Source organism: Arachis hypogaea, chromosome 7 (genome assembly GCF_003086295.3).
Source record: "Arachis hypogaea cultivar Tifrunner chromosome 7, arahy.Tifrunner.gnm2.J5K5, whole genome shotgun sequence".
NCBI classification, from domain to species: domain Eukaryota; kingdom Viridiplantae; phylum Streptophyta; class Magnoliopsida; order Fabales; family Fabaceae; genus Arachis; species Arachis hypogaea.
Genome location: NC_092042.1, coordinates 55,249,411 through 55,263,875, shown reverse-complemented (window position 1 = coordinate 55,263,875; position 14,465 = coordinate 55,249,411).

Sequence of the window (14,465 nt, the reverse complement as noted above, 5' to 3'; positions counted from 1 at the left end):
CTCATATATCTCTAGACCACTCAACTGGTGGATCTATACACATGAGAAAAACAATTGAAGAGGCTCAAGAGCTCATAGATACAGTTGCTAGAAATAAGCATCTGTACTTAAGTAATGAGTCCTCCATAAAAGAAGAGGCTAAAGCAGTATCCACTGACCTTAGTCCTCCAGAACAAGCTGCGAAACTCAACCAGCAAATACTTCTTCTAACAGAGAAATGTTACAAGATACTAAAAATGCTAACAAAAATATGGAAGCACAATTGGATCAGACAAGGCGGAAATTATCTAAACAAATAACAGAAGAGTGCCAAGCTATTCATTTGAGGTGCGGAAAGGCATTGAATGCCTCAACTTAAAGCAGCAGAAAGCCAAGAAAAGAACAACTGATAGAGGATGACTAAGCCACTGCCCAAAATCCCTCTGAGGACAGTAAGAGCCCAGAGAGGAATGATTCTGGCGTTCAAACGCCAGAAAAGGATACAAAATTGGCGTTAAACGCCCTGTGGACAGCCAACTCTGGCGTTCAAACGCCAGAAAAGAGTGGAAAAGTGGCGTTAAACGCCCAAAAAGCACCCAGTTCTGGCGTTCAAACGCCAATAAGGGATCAGACACCTGAAAGTGCTGATAACAACCCCTTAAGCAGGCTTCTCCAACCACTTCTGTAGGTAATAAACCTGCAGCAACTAAAGTTGAAGAATACAAAGCCAAGATGTCTTATCCTCAAAAACTTCGCCAAGCGGAACAGGATAAACAATTTACCCGCTTTGCAGACTATCTCAGGACTCTTGAAATAAAGATTCCGTTTGTAGAGGCATGAAGAACTGAAGATTGATGGTTTAGAAGTTATAATAAACTCTCGTTGCAAGTATAATTTCTAAACCAAGCAATCAACATTTCTTACAAACGTTTTGGTCGTCACAAGTAACAAACCCCTAAATAAATTGATAACCGAAGTATTTAAACCTCGGGTCGTCTTCTCAAGGAAATGCAGGGAGGTATGTTCTTATTATTGGTTATGAAAAAGTATATTTTTGGGGTTTTTAAAAGGGTTGAACAAGTAATACAAAATAACAAGTCATTCAAATAATAACTAATAAAGCTCTTGGCAAGGTATGAGAATTGGAAGTCCTATACCGGTTATCCTTATCAATTGTGATGAGAATTGGATTTTTCCCCCACTAAGTCAACCTCTAACTATGAAGGTATGTCAAGTGGATGAATTAATTTTGATTCCTTAGGTCCTAGTCTTTCCTTGGGAAAGGCTAGAGTTATTAGAACTCGAATTAATTCTTGAAGAATTCCAATTTTCAATCAACAATGAGTTTGATAACTCAAGAGTTACCAATTAATCAACCCAAGCCAAAAGGGAATAAAATCTACTTGAATGAAAATAATTTGGATAGAGCCCAAGCATCAGTAACATATAAGTCTGAAATACCTCAATTGCATTAATAAAATAAAATCAATCCAAATATGAAGAGTCATAAGCCAAATAAGCAACATGAATAATCAACAATTAAGAGAAGTCGAAATAAAAAGATATTGAACCTGATAAAAAGATGAGATAAAAATATTCCTAATTTCTAAAAATCCTAATCTTAATCCTAAGAGAGAGGAGAGAACCTCTCTCTCTAAAAACTACATCTAAAACCTAAAATTGAATTATGAAAAGCATGTTGAGTCTCTGCATGTTCCCTAACTTTAATCTGTGTTTCTGGGCCGAAAACTGGGGTGAAATATGGCCCAGAATCTCTGCCAGCAACTTTTGTAATTCTGTAGATCGCGCAGGTCACGCGTCCACGTCGTCCACGCGATCGCGTCACTCAGCGTTTTTCGTACCACGCGTGCGCGTCGTCCACGCATTCGCGTCATTTGTGTAGCTTCCAATCCACGCGGTCGCGTTAGGCATGCGAACGCGTCACTCTGATTTCTTCCATTTCACGCGGTCGCGTGAGCCATGCGACCGCGTCACTTCTTGCTGGTCATCTCCTCAATTTCTTGTGTTCCTTCCATTTTTGCACGCTTCCTCTTCATTCTCTAAGCCATTCATGCCCTATGAAGCCTGAAACACTTAACACACAAATCAAGGCATCGAATGGTAATAGGAGAGGATTAAGATTAGCTAAATTAAGACCAAAGAAGCATGTTTTCAATCATAGAACTAAACTAGGAAGGAGTTGTAAATCATGCAAATCCTATGAATAAGTGGGTGAAAAGCTTGATAAAACCACTCAATTAAATACAATATAAACCATGAAATAGTGGTTTATCAACCTCCCCACACTTAATCATTAGCATGTCCTCATGCTAAGCTCAAGGAGACTAAATAAATGAGTAGGGAAAGGCAAGACTCATGCAATGCAACCTATGAATGTGAATGCAACTATATGCTAAAATGATTCTACCTACTTGGTGAAAAAGTAAATAAATCTTTCAAGAATAAATATGAACTGGATTTCACTAATTCAAATCATACAATAAAAAGCAAGTAAACTTGTAAGAAGATAGCTAATGAAAGCAGGGAATATAGAATCAAGCACTGAACCCTTACTGGTAGTGTATATCACTCTAGTCTCTCTAGTGTATAGGGTAATCACTCTAATCTTCCCTAGTCATACTTTCTAAACTTTGTTCTTCATCTAACCAATCAACAAATATTTGATGTATACATACAAACATCATGAGGTCTTTTTCAAGGTTGTAATAGGGCTAAGGTAAGGGTAAGAGTATATATATATAAGGCTAAGTGAGCTAATAATTGAACCCATGATTAGTCTAAGTTGTCACTTAACATATACATACTCTATATAATCTAGAAATATTGCCTAGCTGCCCAATTTTCCCACTTGTGTGTTACATACTCATGCATCAGTTTTATTTTTTATTTTATCCCATGTGCATTGATTCTTTAATTTTTGCATTGCGATAATTTTTGTCCCCTTATTTAATTACTTAATAAAATTTTTTTAAAAATATAAGAATAATATATCAATGCACAAAGTGTTTTAATTATTTTGATTTCACATGAGCATGCTCCCAAATTTCAAATAATTTACTCACTTTAATACCTTTTTCCTATCATCCCATGTTTCCATAAATTTCCCCACACTTAGTTGATACACAATTTTTATCTTAAGCTAACCAAGGATTCAACTTGGGATTTTTAAATTATTTTTCTGCTTAAGGCTAGTAATGTGGTTATAGAACAGAAGGGGATTAAAAAGCTCAAATTGGCTAACAAGGATGACATAAAAGGGTAGGCTTATTTGGGATAAGTGAGCAAAAACAAGTAATGGCCTCAATCATATGCAAGCATGTAAATACACTAGATATTGGACATATAGATTGAAATAAAGTAAAGATTGCAATCATAGAGAAGAAAACACACAAGAATAAAATATTTATGGTTAAATAATGTAACCATATAAATAAGCTCAAAATCTCACAGGTTGTGTGTTCTTTGGCTCAAAAACCATGTTCCAAATACAACTTCAAACAAATTTAACAAAAAAAAATTTTCCAATTTAAATTAGTGAAAATACTATAAAAATTTCTTGAAAAAGAAAATATTACTTCAACCAAATAGTAAAATATGCACAAATAAAACAGACATGCAATCAAACATGCAAATGCAACAATGAAAAACAAAAATTGGTGTTGAGAATGGACTAACTAACCTGTGGAGATCGGTATTGACCTCCCCACATTTAAAGATTGCACCGTCCTCGGTGCATGCAAAGCTGTGCAGGTGGGCGGGTGTTGTGGTTCCTCAGCTGGTGCTCCTGTCGTTCCGCTCTTCGCCGGTGGCTTGTTAGAGGCTTTCTCCTTACCCTTTTTTGGTGGCCATCCTGAAAAAGGGAGAAAGGAAAGGGACATGAAGTCAAAGAGATAGAGCAAGGGAGAAAGCAGTACGAGTAATGATCATGCCAAAATAAAGAAGAATGTCGTTAACACATGGTCGCGATTCCATGAAATTAGGACATCAATGGAAGCATAGCATGATAATTTGAGGCAATTAAATGTAAGATGTTTATTGGCATGCTGGCAAAGGCATGAGTAGCGTAAATCAAGCATTAAAAGCCTTAATGTATTATTAGTCGTGAGAAACTAACAATAACGTTTGTATTGACAATTATATTTAATTAATAAAATACTAAAGGAAATTTATGAAAAGCAAGCATTGAATAGTAGAATAGAATAATGTAGAAAAGTGCATGATGCCATACGGGCTTTTTCACAATCACATAGCATGCATGGTAAATACGTTATTGAAAGTATTAAATTGAACATGCAAGCAGCCCTTTTTTTTTTAAAAAAGGTTATATAATTGTCAAACAATTCTTTAAATAACCCACAAGCAAAATAAATAAATTTATAACACCAATGAAAATAATGCAATGAATGAAATTATGCAAATAATTTAAATAGAAGTGAAAAGGGATGAGAAGAAGAAAGTAAGAGAAGGAAGAAGAAAAGAATTAGATATAGGGAAGAAAAGATAAGATTTTTGGCTGCTCTGGATAAGTTGTGCGGTGCAAGCGACGCAAACGCGTGGGGACGCGGTCGCGCGACTTGCGCTTAAATTAATCGACGCGGTTGCGTTGGTCACGCGGACGCGTGACGCATTTTGTGCTACTGGCGCGAGGGTAGCCTCGCGTTCGCACAACTCTCTGTTCAAAATTCATTATTGGCAAATTCCAGGGTGACGCGGTCGCGTGGTCGACACGATTGCGTGAGTGGCCATTATAAGGATCTGACGCGGACGCGTCAGCCATGCGTCCGCGTGGTAAGGCATGTGCTTCTAGCACGAGTCCAGCCACGATCCAGCTCAACTTTCGGCCATACACCATTTTTACGTCGATTTACAGGGCATGCGTTCGCGTGGGTGATGCGGACGCGTGGGAGACATTTTTCCCACATGACGCGGACGCGTCATCGACGCGGTCACATGGGATGATTTGTTCCAAAGGCACGCCTCCAGCCACGCTCTCGCGTGACTCTCTGTTCACTTTTCTTTTCTCCCTAATGCACCTACAACGCGGACGCGTCAGCAATGCTGTCGCATTGCGTGCGAAATATTTTTTTTTATAATTCAATATGCAGAATGCAATGCTTAATATGAATGCTATACAAGTATGCATGATTCCAGGTTCAATCAAAACTCAAAAACAAACAAAACAGACTAGAATTAAAACTGAAAGAGGAACGATAATACCATGGTGGGTTGTCTCCCACCTAGCACTTTTAGTTAAAGTCCTTAAGTTGGACATTTGAGGAGCTTCCTGTTATGGCGGCTTGTGCTTGAACTCATCCAGAAATCTCCACTAATGTTTGGAGTTCCAGTAGCCTCCGGGGTCCCAAACTAGGCGCAGAAAGCCTTCAATTAAGTTAAAGCAAGTGACAAGGCCCCAAGAGTGTTGATTTCTAGATTGAATTTCGGGGTCCCAAATCTTGCTTTTGCACCCGTCTTCTTGTTGAGCAATATTGTTCCATCTGGGTGGCAAGCAGTCTGAATTCTCACTGAAGCGGCCAAACAACTTCCTAGACCCATTCAATTGAGCTTTACACCAACCTTTGTGTTTAAACTTTGAGCTTCCAACCATAATGAACTTTTCAGGATAATTCTTACCATTGACCATCTTCCTCTTACTCTTAATGCCACAAAGAGCTCTAAGTTGACCATCAGTCTCCAGTAGCCCGTATTCAAGTGGAATTAGAAAGCTAAGGGATATGAATTTTACCCACTTGAATGTTGTGAAGGATGATGGCAACTTAGGGGGAGGTGTTTCTAATGAATGTGCAAGCTCCACTCCCTTGTGCTCTTCTTTGACATCTTCCACCTCTTTGCAAGCTTCTTCAATTTCAACCTCTTCCTCTTGGTGGATTTCTTCCAATTCAATCTCTTCTTCATTGTTCACCAAGGGCATGGGAGGTTGTGCTTCTTCTTCTTTAATCTCCATGTCAAGTCCAATGGGAGAGGATTCAAATGTAGATAAGAATTCATTAATGATTGAATCCATCTCTTGATCGTCTCCTTCAAAGTCTTCAACCATGATATGCTTTGGAGGTTGTACACCCTCCTCAACATCAGTTTCAAACGTCTTTGAAGGAGGCTCTATAACTTGAGTTTCCCATGGAGGTTTAGCATCTCCTAAGTCTTCAACCACTGCTTCCTCTTCCTCTTCAATAATTCCGGCTTCCTCCACTTGTTCCAATACAAATTCATGCTCCTTACTGTCCACCGGAGTTTCTAATGTCTCCTTCATGCTACGTTCTTCATTAGATTGTCCACATGAAACCATGGGGGTTCCTTGAGTGTCCAAACGTCAGGAAGCTAATTGATTTATCGCTTGCTCCAGTTGATGAAGGGTTGCATGAAATTGATCTACTGATTCCTTGAGGCGAGCCTGTGATTCTAGGGTCGATCCAAAAATTGGCAGTGGTGGTTCTTGGGAGTAATTGGGGTGGAATCGAGGTGGTTCTACATATGGTTCATACGGTTCATAGGGTGGTTGGTATGGTGGATATGGGTTAGGGTCATATGGAGGTGAGTGGCGGAAAGGGACTTGTGAGTGTGGTAGTTCAAAGTCATGTTGAGGATATCTATCATTTTGGTATACATTGTAGAGTGGTCTTTGTCTGTGATATCTAGGAGGGTGTTGTTGCCTAAAGGGTTGATCAGATCCTATTGGCTCCGTCCATCTTTGATTGCTTTGACCTTGATGCATATTCCTGTTATAGCTTCCTCTTCCTGCAACATAGTTATAACCAAACTCATAGCCAAAGGGGTGAGAGTTCATAGTATTGAGAGAAAATAAAAATAGAAACTAACAAAAAGAAAGTATTTTGAAAAAGATATAATTTTTTGAAAAAAAATTTTGAAAAATATTTACAATAACCACTAATAAGGCACACGTTTGCAATTCCCCGGCAACGGCGCCATTTTGAAGAACTGAAGATTGATGGTTTAGAAGTTATAATAAACTCTCATTGCAAGTATAATTTCTAAACCAAGCAATCAACCTTTCTTACAAATATTTTGGTTGTCACAAGTAACAAACCCCTAAATAAATTGATAACCGAAGTATTTAAACCTCGGGTCGTCTTCTCAAGGAATTGCAGGGAGGTATGTTCTTATTATTGGTTATGAAAAAGTATATTTTTGGGGTTTTCAAAAGGGTTGAACAAGTAATACAAAATAACAAGTCGTTAAAATAATAACTAATAAAGCTCTTGGCAAGGTATGAGAACTGAAAGTCCTATCCCGGTTATCCTTATCAATTGTGATGAGAATTGGATTTTTCTCCCACTAAGTCAACCTCTAACTATGAAGGTAAGTCAAGTGGATGAATTAATTTTGATTCCTCAGGTCCTAGTCTTTCCTTGGGAAAGGCTAGAGTTATTGGAACTCGAATTACTTCTCGAAGAATTCCAATTTTCAGTCAACAATGAGTTTGATAACTCAAGAGTTACCAATTAATCAACACAAGCCAAAAGGGAATAAAATCAACTTGAATGAAAATAATTTGAATAGAGCCCAAGCATTAGTAACATATAAGTCTGAAATACCTCAATTGCATTAATAAAATAAAATCAATCCAAATATGAAGAGTCATAAGCCAAATAAGCAACATCAATAATCAACAATTAAGAGAAGTCGAAATAAAAAGATATTAAACCTGATAAAAAGATGAGATAAAAATATTCATAAGTTCTAAAAATCCTAATCCTAATCCTAAGAGAGAGGAGAGAACCTCTCTCTCTTAAAACTACATCTAAAACCTAAAATTGAATTATGAAAAGCATGTTGAGTCTCTGCATGTTCCCTGACTTTAATCTATGTTTCTGGGCCAAAAACTGGGTTGAAATGCGGCCCAGAATCTCTGCCAGTGACTTTTGTAATTCTGCAGATCGCGCATGTCACGCGTCCGCGTCATCCACGCGATCGCGTCACTCAGCGTTTTTTGTACCACGCGTGCGCGTCGTCCACGCATTCGCGTCGTTCGTGCAGTTTCCAATCCACGCGGTCGCGTCAGGCATGCGAACGCGTCACTCTGATTTCTTCCATTTCGCGTGGTCGTGTGAGCCATGCGACCGCGTCACTTCTTGTTGGTCATCTCCTCAATTCCTTGTGCTCCTTCCATTTTTGCACGCTTCCTCTTCATTCTCTAAGCCATTCCTGCCCTTTGAAGCCTGAAACACTTAACACACAAATCAAGGCATCGAATGGTAATAGGAGAGGATTAAGATTAGCTAAATTAAGACCAAAGAAGCATGTTTTCAATCATAGAACTAAACTAGGAAGGAGTTGTAAAATCATGCAAATCCTATGAATAAGTGGGTGAAAAGCTTGATAAAACCACTCAATTAAATACAATATAAACCATGAAATAGTGGTTTATCAAGGCACTTGAGCAAATACCCTCTTATGCTATGTTAATGAAAGAGATCTTAAGTCATAAGAAGGATTGGAGGGAAACTGAAAAAGTCTTCCTCACTGAAGAATGCAGTGCAGTCATTCTAAAGAGCTTACCAGAGAAGCTTAAAGATCTTGGAAGCTTTATGATACTATGCACAATAGAGGGTACTTGTACAAGGACAACTCTATGTGATCTTGGGGCAAGTATCAACCTAATCCCTACATCCACTATCAGAAAGCTTGGCTTGATTGAAGAGGTCAAACCAACCCGGATCTGTCTTCAACTTGTTGATGGCTCCATTAAATATCCATCAGGCATAATTGAGGACATGATTGTCAAAGTTGGACCATTTGCCTTTCCCACTGACTTTGTAGGGCTGGAATGGAGGAGAACAAGAGTGCAATTCTCATTCTAGGAAGACCTTTCCTAGCAAGTGGACGAACTCTTATTGACGTTCAAAAATTGGAATTAACCTTGAGAGTCAATGAGGATGAGTTTAAGTTGAATGTTGTCAAAGCTATGCAGCATCCAGACACCTCAAAAGACTGCATGAGCCTTGATATTATTGACTCCTTGGTAGAGGAGATCAATATGGCTGAGAGTCTCGAATCAGAGCTAGAGGACATCTTTAAAGATGTTCAGCCTGATCTGGAGGAACCAGAGGAAACAGAAAAGCCTCTGAAAACTCCTCAGGAAGAGGATAAGCCTCCTAAACCTGAGCTCAAACCACTACCACCATCCCTGAAATATGCATTTCTGGGAGAGGATGGCACTTTTCCTGTGATCATAAGCTCTGCCTTGGAGCCACAGGAAGAGAAAGTACTACTTCAGGTGCTAAGGACACACAAGACAGCTCTTGGGTGGTCCATAAGTGACCTTAAGGGAATTAGCCTAGCCAGATGTATGCACAAGATCCTATTGGAGGATGATGCTAAGCCAGTGGTCCAACCACAAAGGCGGCTGAATCCAGCCATGAAGGAGGTGGTGCAGAAAGAGGTTACTAAATTACTAGAGGCTGGGATTATTTTCCTATCTCTGATAGCCGCTGTGTGAGCCCTGTCCATGTTGTACCCAAAAAGGGAGGCATGACAGTGGTTCATAATGAAAAGATTGAACTGGTTTCTACAAGAACAGTTATAGGGTGGCATATGTGTATTGACTACAGAAGGATCAATACAGCCACCAGAAATGATCATTTTCCTTTACCATTCATAGACCATATGCTAGAAAGACTAGCAGGTCATGACTATTACTGCTTTTTGGATGGCTATTCGGGCTATAACCAAATTGCAGTAGATCCTCAGGATCAAGAGAAAATAGCATTCACATGTCCATCTAGAGTATTTGCCTACAGAAAGATGCCTTTTGGTTTGTGCAATGCACCTGCAACCTTTCAGAGGTGCATGCTCTCTATCTTCTCTGATATGGTAGAAAAATTTCTGGAAGTCTTCATGGATGACTTGTCAGTATTTGGAGACTCATTTAGCTCCTGTCTTGACCATCTAGCACTTGTTCTGAAAAGGTGCCAAGAGACTAACCTGGTTTTAAACTGGGAGAAATGTCACTTTATGGTGACTGAAGGAATTGTTCTTGGGCACAAAATTTCGAACAAGGGAATAAAGGTGGATCAAGCTAAGGTAGAAGTAATTGAAAAATTACCACCACCTGCCAATGTTAAGGCAATCAGAAGCTTTTTGGGGCATGCCGAATTCTATAGGAGGTTTATAAAGGATTTTTCAAAAATTGTGAAACCTCTAAGTAATCTGCTAGCTGCTGACACGCCATTTGTCTTTGACACAAAGTGTCTACAGGCATTTGAGACACTAAAAGCTAAGCTGGTCACAGCACCAGTCATTTTTGCACCAGACTGGACATTACCATTTGAACTAATGTGTGATGCCAATGACCATGCCATTGGCGCAATATTGGGACAGAGGCGGGACAAGCTTCTGCACGTCATTTATTATGCCAGTCGTGTTTTAAAGGACGCACAGAAGAATTACACAACCACAGAAAAGGAGTTGCTCGCAGTGGTCTACGCCATTGACAAGTTCATATCCTATTTAGTAGGATCAAAAGTGATTGTGTACACTGACCATACTACTCTTAAATATCCACTCACAAAGTAGGATTCAAAACCCAGGCTCATAAGATGGGTGTTGCTTCTGCAAGAGTTTGATATAAAAATAAGAGACAGAAAAGGGACAGAGAACCAAGTAGCTGATCACCTGTCCCGGATAGAACCAGTAGCAGGACCGTCCTTCCCTCCTACTGAGATCTCTGAAACCTTCCCAGATGAGCAATTGTTTGCCATTCAGGAAGCTCCGTGGTTTGCAGACATTGCAAACTATAAAGCTATTGACAGTAAAGAAGCGCTTATTAGGAGGCAACACAATCTTAATTATCTATGTTAATTACTTTTTCATTTTATTTTCCATTTTTATTTTATGTTTTCTTTAGGTTGATGATCTTGTGGAGTCATAAAAATAGCTGCAGAATTAAAGCAGAATCAAAACCAGCATAAAAAATAGCACACCGTGGAAGACAGACTTACTAGCATTTAAACGCTAGTAAGAGTAGTAGAATGGGCGTTAAACGCCCAGTCTGGCACCATTCCAGGCGTTTAACGCCAGAAATAATCAAAAAGCTGGCATTTAACGCCAGAACAGAGCACTCAGTTGGCGTTAAACGCCAGAAAGGGAAGAAAAGTTGGCGTTAAATGCTAGAAACAGGCTGCAACCTGGCGTTTAACGCTAGAATTGCACTCTAAGGGCGTTTTGCACGCCTAAATGGAGCAGGGATGAGAAGCCCTTGACCCCTCAGGATCTGTGGACCCTACAGGATCCCCACCAACCTCAACTCATTCTCTCTCTCCCTCACACCTTTTCATAACACTCTTCCCTAAATACCCTTCACCAATCACCTCATTCTCTCTTCCCCAGGATCCCCACCTACCTCACCATTCAAATTTAAACCATTCACCTCCCAAACCCACCCATTCACAAACCTCTATCTCCTCCACTTCTCCTTCTACTCCCTTCTTTCTTCTTTTGCTCGAGGACGAGCAAACCTTTTAAGTTTGGTGTGGAAAAAAGTGTTACTTTCTATTTTTCCATAACCATTTATGGCACCTAAGGCCGGAGAAACCTCTAGAAAGAGAAAAAGGAAGGCAGTTGCTTCCACCCCTATAGTCGAGTGGTAGAGCATTTGACTGCAGATCAAAGAGCCATGAGGGAGGAGCAAGAAAGGCAAGGAAGAGACGCAGAGGAGCTCAAGAGCACCATTGGTTCTTCAAGAGGAAGAAGACGCCACCCTCACTAAGGTGGACCCGTTCCTTAATCTCCTTGTCTATTTGTTTTTCTGTTTTCAGTTTTGAGCTTTATGTTTGACTATGTTTTGTGTCTTTACTACATAATCATTAGTGTCTAGTGTCTATGCCTTAAAGTTATGAATGTCCCATAAATCCTTCACCTTTCTTAAATGAAAAATGTTCCTAATTACAAAACAACAAGAAGTACATAAATTTCAATTTTTATCTTGAAATTAGTTTAATTATATTGATGTGGTGGCAATACTTTTATTTTCTGAATGAATGCTTGAACGGTGCATATTTTTTATAGTGGTGATTATGAATGTTAAATTTGTTGGCTCTTAAAAGAATGATGAAAAAGAGAAATGTTATTGATAATCTGAAAAATCATAAAATTGATTCTTGAAGCAAGAAAAAAAAGTGAATAACAAAGCTTACGAAAAAAAAGGGAGTGGCGAAAATTAAAAGAAAAAAAGAAAAAGAAAAAGTAAGCAGAAAAAGCCAATAGTCCTTAAAACCAAAAGGCAAGGGTAAAAAGGATCCAAGGCTTTGAGCATTAATGGATAGGAGGGCCCAAGGAAATAAAATCCAGGCCTAAGCGGCTAAATCAAGCTGTCCCTAACCATGTGCTTGTGGCATGAAGGTACAAGTGAAAAGCTTGAGACTGAGTGGTTAAAGTCGTGATCCAAAGCAAAAAGAGTGTGCTTAAGAACTCTGGACACCTCTAACTTGGGACTTTAGCAAAGCTAAGTCACAATCTGAAAAGGTTCACCCAGTTTTGTGTCTGTGGCATTTATGTAACCAGTGGTAATACTGGAAAATAAAGTGCTTAGGGCCACGGCCAAGACTCATAAAGTAGCTGTGTTCAAGAATCAACATACTAAACTAAGAGAATCAATAACACTATTTTAATTCTGAGTTCTTATAGATGCCAATCATTCTGAACTTCAAAGGAAAAAGTGAGATACCAAACCTATTCAGAAGCAAAAAGCTACAAGCCCCGCTCATCTAATTAGAACTAAGCTTCATTGATATTATGGGATTTATAGTATATTCTCTTCTTTTTATCCTATTTTGTTTTCAGTTGCTTGGGGACCAGCAACAATTTAAATTTGTTGTTGTGATGAGAGGATAATTTATACGCTTTTTGGCATTGTTTTTAGGTAGTTTTTAGTATATTTTATTCACTTTTTATTATGTTTTCATTAGTTTTTATGCAAAATTCACATTTCTGGACTTTACTTTGAGTTTGTGTGTTTTTCTGTGATTTCAGGTATTTTCTGGCTGAAATTGAGGGACCTAAGCAAAAATCTGATTCAGAGGGTGAAAAAGGACTGCAGGAGTTGTTGGATTCTGACCTCCCTGCACTCGAAATGGATTTTCTGGAGCTACAGAAACCCAATTGGAGCGCTCCCAATTGCGTTGGAAAGTAGACATTCAGGACTTTCCAGCAATATATAATAGTTCATACTTTACCCGATATGAGATCACGCAAACTAGATTTTAACGCCAGAACTGGCATAAAAAATGGAGTTAAACGCCAGAAACAGGCAGTTACCTGGCGTTTAACTCCAAGAAAATTCTCTACACATGGAAGCTTCAATGCTCAGCCCAAGCACGTACCAAGTGGACTCTAGAAGTGGATTTCTGCACTATCTATCTTAGTTTATCCATTTTCTGTAAACCTAGGTTATTAGTTTAGTATAAAAACTACTTTTAGAGATTGTTTTCAGCACCTCATAACATTTTACATCTGTCTTTGTATCTTCTACAACATGAGTCTCTAAACTCCATGGTTGGGGTGAGGAGCTCTACTGTGTCTCGATGGGCTAATGCAATTACTTCTGTTTTCTATTCAATCACGCTTGTTTTCATTCTAATATATTCATTCGCACTTCAACATGATGAATGTGATGATCCGTGACACTCATTACCATTCTCAACTTATGAACGCGTGCCTGACAACGAATTCCGTTCTATCTTAGATTGAGTGTGTATCTCTTGGGTTCCTGGTTCACGAGTTTGGTTGATTCTCCTGAGAACAGAATGTTCAAATCCGTGAAACCAGAATCTCCTTGGTATAAGCTAGAATCAATTGGCAGCACTCTTGAGATCCGGAAAGTCTAAACCTTGTCTGTGGTATTCCGAGTAGGATCTGGGAAGGGGTGACTGTGATGAGCTTCAAACTCATAAATGCCGGGTGCAGTGACAATGTGCAAAAGGATCAATGGATCCTATTCCAGCACGAGTAAGAACCGACATATGATTAGCCATGCGGGAAACCGTAGGGGACCATTTTCACTAAGAGGATGGATGGTAGCCATTGACAACGGTGATCCACCTACATACAGCTTGCCATGGAAGGAGTCTTGCGTGCATGAAGAAGACAACAGTAGGAAAGTAGAGATTCAGAAGACAGAGCATCTCCAAAACCTCAACCTGTTCCTCATTACTGAATCACAAGTACTTTTTATTTCATGTTATTTAGTCTTCTGAAACAAAATCATTTTTATCATTAATCTCCTGACTAAGAGTTACAAGATAACCATAGCTTGCTTCAAGCAGACAATCTCCGTGGGATCGACCCTTACTCACGTAAGGTATTACTTGGACGACCCAGTGCACTTGCTGGTTAGTGGCACCGGAGTTGTGAAAAGTGTGAATCATAATTCCGTGCACCAATCGTTCTGTCTCCAAGTCTGATGCCAGATCGAACAGATTTATTGATGTCAG